Source organism: Lampris incognitus, chromosome 7 (assembly GCF_029633865.1).
Source record: "Lampris incognitus isolate fLamInc1 chromosome 7, fLamInc1.hap2, whole genome shotgun sequence".
Classification (NCBI taxonomy): domain Eukaryota; kingdom Metazoa; phylum Chordata; class Actinopteri; order Lampriformes; family Lampridae; genus Lampris; species Lampris incognitus.
The window spans coordinates 19731917-19738798 of NC_079217.1; the positions used below are offsets into that span (position 1 = coordinate 19731917).

The 6882-nt window shown below is 41.6% G+C and overlaps 1 long non-coding RNA gene across 1 annotated transcript; it reads right to left on the reverse strand.

The window, feature by feature from the left end:
* Positions 1–1519: 1519 nt before the first annotated feature.
* Positions 1520–4243, reverse strand: LOC130115336 (uncharacterized). Its single transcript, XR_008810484.1, has 4 exons — positions 4131–4243; positions 2906–2978; positions 2478–2763; positions 1520–1683 (listed from the first exon to the last, which is right to left on the reverse strand). It is a non-coding gene; the product is annotated as an uncharacterized LOC130115336 (long non-coding RNA).
* Positions 4244–6882: the final 2639 nt, after the last annotated feature.

The following is a 6882-nucleotide window of genomic DNA, read 5'->3' on the forward strand; positions in this document are numbered from 1 at the left end:
ACTAAGTCATTTCCTTTTCTGAATCTGGTGTAATCAATGCATTTTTAAAAGTCTTATGGACTTTGTGCGTGTGTGTGTGTGTGTGGGGGGGGGGGGGGTGAGAGCGGGGGATGGGCATTAGATAGTCTTGTTCTTGGGTACAGCAAAAAGTCCTCAGTGAGAAAGTACGAGTTCTTTATTATTATTACTATTATTTATTTATTTATTTATTTATTTGGAGAGTGTATGGTGCATACATGTGCCTTCCTCTTGTAATTCCAATGGAAGCTTATGGGTTCCTTTATTATGGGTTATATATGGGTTGTGAATTATGTGTTATGGGTTCCACTTGTACTATATATGTATGTTTTGCAAAACCTTCAAATTATTGCCTTTCTGAATTTCTTTCAAAATTAATTTTAGATTTAAAAATGCCCCCCCCCCCCGCCCAACCTCAACAAGTTGTTCCATTTAATTCTTTAGTCAAATATAGTCAGATTAAAGAAAAGCCCTGCTATGAGTAGTATCATGGTATTTTTTGATATAATGCTAAAATGCCTTTTTGATTAAATAACGTCGGCCCATGAATGCAGCCCATGAATCTGAGGCGGTTCCATGAGATAAGGTTTACTCGTCTATGCTTCTACCACTTAACAGCATCACAGAGGTCAGGCTGTTGTCATAGAGACAGTTATTGCACATATGGACTTCCGGTAGACAGCATTATGAAGGTTGGCTGTTTTAGCGACAGTCTAGTAAAGGAAGAAGAAGAAGACACTGGACAGCACCTGTGGTTTGATCCCTGGTAGGTGATGGAGGCCTTGAAATCTGAAAGATTTGTAAACCGACCGCTCAAAGTATGCACTTTAATGGAACTACCCAATAGGGCTGGGCAATCTTGGAAAAAAAAATCAACAAATTTTTGACTCAATACCTCAATATGATGTGATAATATTTTTGGGTATGACCACTGGCGCTTTTGTAAGATATTTACACATATTTGGAGATATTATCATTACTGTTGTAGTAGATAGGATGACAAAGAAGGTAGAAGCATTCGTTCTTTGCTTCACTACTTTAAAACAGTTGAATCTTTTCACAAACTTGTATCACATTATTGCACTGCAGCGTTGAAGATCAATGAACCAAATATTTATATCACAATATTACGATAACCAAAATCCCAGTTGATATCATGTCTTATATCACAACACTGATATTATATTGGTATAGAGCCTAGCTCGACTACTTCCTTTGTCTGTGTCCTGAGCATAGCACAAAAATAACTACAACACTGATGAAGAATATGTTTATCATTGAGACATATTTTGTGTCTGGTTTTAATAAGTTCAGTCAATTACTTGGCTTCTAGTAATTCCATTAGTCTGAGTGGACATCCCAGGCCAGAGCAATAGCTGAGCTTTATTCAGTACAATAAAGTACAGAATGCAATGATTTGCAAACGGGCATCAGGTTTTCTTTCAACTACAAACTACTTTCATACAGGTACATTGTGTATCCTTGACCTCTTCTGATACAGTGCTGTTACAGACAACTGCTAAAGTCTGTCAGACTACAAAGGTCAGAATATCTGTCTGTCAATGATGAGATCCTTCCACAGCGCCAGGATCACCATAGGCCACAGTAAGGTTGGAGCTCCATGGAGCAGCAAGTCTGTGGTATTGGGGCAGAGTTTGATGTGATCTGAGGGTAAAAAGGGGAGATGAAGGTCAGTGTCATTTGCTTTGCTCTCCTCTTTTATTCTCAATGTGTTAAACTGTACGCATAAGGTGCTTCTGCAATGGATTAAATTCCTGCAATGTACTTTTCTAGCCCAGTGCGGCGCCATACACTATATGTCATGCATGATCATACCAATATTGCAATTCAGTCTCTTTGTGGGACACTGATGATGGATCAGTTCTGACTGTCATGTCATAATGATTGTGGCAACACACTTGTGTTCAGTAGTTCAGGACAAAAAACCCTGGAGTCAACATCCATCCATCCATTATCTGAACCGCTTATCCTGCTCTCAGGGTTGCGGGGATGCTGGAGCCTATCCCACTAGTCACTGGGCGGCAGGCAGGGAGACACCCTGGACAGGCCGCCAGGCCATCACACAGGACCAACACACACACACAAACACACACACACACATTCATACCTAGGGGCAATTTAGTATGGCCGATTCACCTGACCTGCATGTCTTTGGACTGTGGGAGGAAACCAGAGCACCCGGAGGAAACCCACGCAGACACGGGGAGAAATTGCAAACTCCACACAGAGGATGACCTGGGATGACCCCCAAGGTTGGACTACCCCGGGGCTCGAACCCAGGACCTTCTTGCTGTGAGGTCACCGCGCTAACCACTGCGCCACCATGCCTCCCTTCGCTACATTGGAGTCAACGTCTTAACTCCAAATGGTTTTTATTTCCATTTTGGCAGCACCTGAATTTAATTTTACTGTATGTTCAACAGATAGTGCACACTAACTTTTCCCTTTGCGTATCTTGTAATCTATGGTGATGTTCTTCTCTTCTACGCGACCCTTCCGGGTCAGCGTGCACCTGTAGCTTGTAGTTTCATTGAAGTGCTGCAGATGGTGACCTGGAAGAGTGAGGTTACATGCATCCTTTGTTGCTTTAGCCAGCAGGGCGCCATCCCCCGTTTTAAACACACAGTGGAAGGGCGGAGAGCCGACACAGGGCGCATAATAGCACTCCAACCTTAAATTGATGAAAGATGTTCTCCTGGATTATTTTTTGAGGAGACCATTCTCCTATAGCAAACATGTCAAATGTCAAATGAATGGCAGTGGTGTCATTGACAATGGTATTAGTAGTCATCTTTAATGGCTGTTCATGTGTATGTGGATGTGAGCGAATACTCATGCGTTAGTTGAGCAGACAGGATGTTTGAACCTTAGGCTGTTGTTGCTGGTACGGCACGCAGTGAAAAGGCCAAAATCCCCTTGCTTCTTTGAAGAACTTGCACCTGAAATAAGATGACAAGATGCTTTTACACAACCTTTTCATTTCCCTTTTATTCAGTGTGAACTAACCTTAAAGAGTAGCTAAACACCAGACCATTTCAGTGAGTTTGCTGAAATCCACAGGTTAAAAACCATGGAAAGGTTAAAAATGTCAGGCTGGTCTTGGTACTCTTTGATGTTAGCATAGCAGGATAAACACAACTGCAGCTAACAGGTGTGTCAGCACATGTCAGCATTGACAGACAGACAGAGCCAGCACTAACAATTGATAATAGTACTGTCACTGCTGACTCTTCGGCAAATCTACATCCAACTGACCCATTATTAATGTTATTAGCTGCAGCTATGTTTATCATGCTATGCTAACATCACAGAGTATCGATACCAGCCCGCCATGCCTTTAACCTTTACATGGTTTGTAACCTGTAGATGTCAGCAAACTCACTAAAATGGTCTGGTGTTGTATCGCCACTCTTTAAATGTAACTCTGCAGAAGTTATGTAGAACATAGAAAATAATAATAATAATTTGATAATATCAAGATAGTGATGATAGTGGTTCATAAAGTACTTTGCATCTAAAAAAAATACAGAGGTCAGGACTATCATTGAGTACATATATCATGCATATCTATATCTATCTATCTATCTATCTATCTATCTATCTATCTATCTATCTATCTATCTATCTATCTATCTATCTATCTATCTATCTATCTATCTATCTATCTATCTAATGTAGGTCAGGTGAATCGGCCGTATGAAATTGTCCCTAGGAGTGTGTGTGTGTGTGTGTGTGTGTGTGTGTGTGAGAGAGAGAGAGAGAGAGAGAGAGAGAGAGAGAGAGAGAGAGAGAGAGAGAGAGAGAGAGAGAGAGAGAGAGAGAGAGAGAGAGAGAGAGAGAGAGAGAGAGAGAGAGAGAGAGAGAGAGAGAGAGAGAGAGAGAGAGAGAGAGAGAGAGAGAGAGAGAGAGAGAGCCCTGTGATGGACTGGCGGCTTATCCAGGGTGTAGAGACTAAGCCTACACTTAAAGTCCCTGAGGGGTTGCTAGACAGGCACCTAATTGACGTGCCTATGGCCACTTCGTGATACGTGTGTCTATGAAATAAAGTTCAGACTTGTTTAAGTTAAAACGTTGTAATTTTTATTGCTCACCACGATGTTTCAGTCTATAATCCATAAAGCGTCATACATCCACAAACAGCCCAATATTCCAAACTCACACTTGTATCGCTTGCCAGCCCAGCGTGGCCTGCAGCAGCGAAGCGGTCAAAAAACTGTGTGCTCCCCTCCGTCAAGTAACACCTGTCACCTGCATGAATGTTCCCACGGTATGGCTGTGAGCTCATAGCAATTAGAGTGACACCTAGTGGACCAATCAAGTGCTTACAAGATGAGACCAAATGGCTCCTACACTGGGTGTCTCCCCGCCTGCCTCCCACTGACTGCTGGGATAGGCTCCAGCATCCCCGCGACCCTGAGAGCAGGATAAGCGGTTTGGATAATGGATGGTTGGAAGGATGGATGGATGGCTAAAACCAACACGAATTAACCTTCACACAGCAAATAGGCTTCACTGTCAAATTTTAATTAGAATAGCTGAACAGTATGCAGATCTTTTGGAAGGTATGGCATGTAAATAAACGGGCAATTATTTTGTGTATTTGAAAACTAGCAAAAAAAATCAACTAACAGCATATTGCATTTAAAAACTTGACATGACTGGAATCCCTAATTTCAAACCGCCGAAGCCTGTAACTATCATGCACAGGAATATTTTCTGTCCCCAACTGCAAAGTCATTCAAACCCAAAGAATGGAAAAACAACAGTAACAAACGGTAATAAAAACAACCAAATGGAATAAGGAATGAACGAGTCAGGAACACTCATGTGCTGGCAGGGGTAATTCAATCCACCCAACAGAGAACAGACCCGATTAAGGCCCTTTCTACTGATTGATAAGCTCGTTACAAAGGCAGCAGCACACAGTAGTCAACCCTGCTGCTAGGACCAAAACACTGATATGTCGCCCTGAAACTTGTACATATATGGTCCCTGATTTGTTACTCCTACCTTTATCCCATCCATCCCTTATCCCTTATCCAGCCAATCACCAGCATCCACAAAAACCTAAATACATACATGAATTCATTGTTAAAATATCTATATCTACATTTCAGTTAAATCATGCATTCAAAATACTTGCACTTGAAATCATGTGTCTTCTTGGTGATTCTAATGCATCTTACCTATAAAGAGGGATAGTAGAGTGAGTGAGAGGAACATATTTTCCAACACCTCTGTGTAACTTGACAGATAAAAAGGAGAGACATGTAAAATACACATTGGTCAATTTGATGAGGCACTTTAAGGATCCTTAAAGGTACATTACTATGTCGGGGGCAATGTAAGGGTTCAACTCCACAGTAAATACTGAGTAAGCATATGTAGTATTGTCTGGATGATTCCGTTTTGATACAGAAACGCAAATGCACACATGCACACACATGCACACACACACACACACATGTGCCTGAACAGACATCCATATAGAGATATATTTCAAGATAATCTGAGCTAATTGCGTTTATTGCCCATTGGGTGATTGCCCGGCAATAGCTTACAGGAGACAGCAATAAATCTGAGAATCGATGAATTTGTCAAGAGCAAAAGTTTGATCCATAGCTTAAATCACACTCTATAGAAGAGCACTTATGTCAAACGCTGATGTCATGCAAAATGTTTCAGTGTCATACTTCACTTACCAGGAACGATGCTTCGACAGTAAGTGCCGTATTCAACAGGTCTCATGCGCTGTTTCAAGTTAAAAGACAAGCTACTTTTAACTAATATTCACACACACACACACACACACACACACACACACACGCACACACACACACACACACACACACACACACACAACAGGATTTTTTGTTCTCGTATTTCAAGTGAGACACACACAAAGCCATGCAGAGCTACCGTTTAAGGAGGTCATAGTGCAATGTATTCCAAAGTCTTACCGTCTGTCAAAAATGTTTGCCGGTTTTTGTTTTTTTTTTCTTTTTCTTTTCAAGCCAGCACTCTCACCACGATTTGATTGTCTTCCTTAATCATGAATGTAGTGTATTGCAGTAGACGAGTGCTGATATCATAGAATCACTGTTATGGCCTGGGCAGGGCACAATGAGGAAAGGCGTTAGGGGAGGGGGAGGGGGACCTTAAAGAGCTACTGTTCTGTCCAGGAAAGCGCGTGTGCGTGCAAATAAATATTGCTCTCCGTTTTAAATGACATTAAACCATACATAAAACATTGGTAACCAGAATCAGCACATTGTCAGTGACAGAGGCGTGCAAGATTTATTTTTCCTACACAAAAGTGTTTATCACCGATAACCGAATCGAAAATTTTACAAACCCATCTTGAAAATCTTGTAGATTGAGGTGACAGGTTAGTTATCTGGGGGCGTTCTGATGGGACCATTCATTCTTTCAGACCAACTTGTGTGTTGGGAAAAAACGTTCCCTGTACATAGCTGCCGCCAAACATGAAGAACCATGTTGCTAACGTTAGCAACTATGTTAGCCATGTTGTAATCCAGGGGTAATAAAACACCCTGAAGAGTGGCTTCAGATCATCTGAAGGAACTGGAGTGGTTCTGAAAATGTGCATGATGTTCAAGTCATTTGTTGTTGTCAGTTGCTTTCCTGTTTTTAATTTACGTCTCTGCTTTTCTTATCTTGGAGTCAGGCATCACATGGGCCTCTATCCGGGATCTATGATCGAAGAGGGACCAGCACTTCTGTGATCCAGCAGAAGTAAACATCGTCGTAACGAAGGAAAATGTTATGTCAGCCAAAACTGACAGAGATATAATCATTTTTGAAGCTATTCAGAGAGATCCA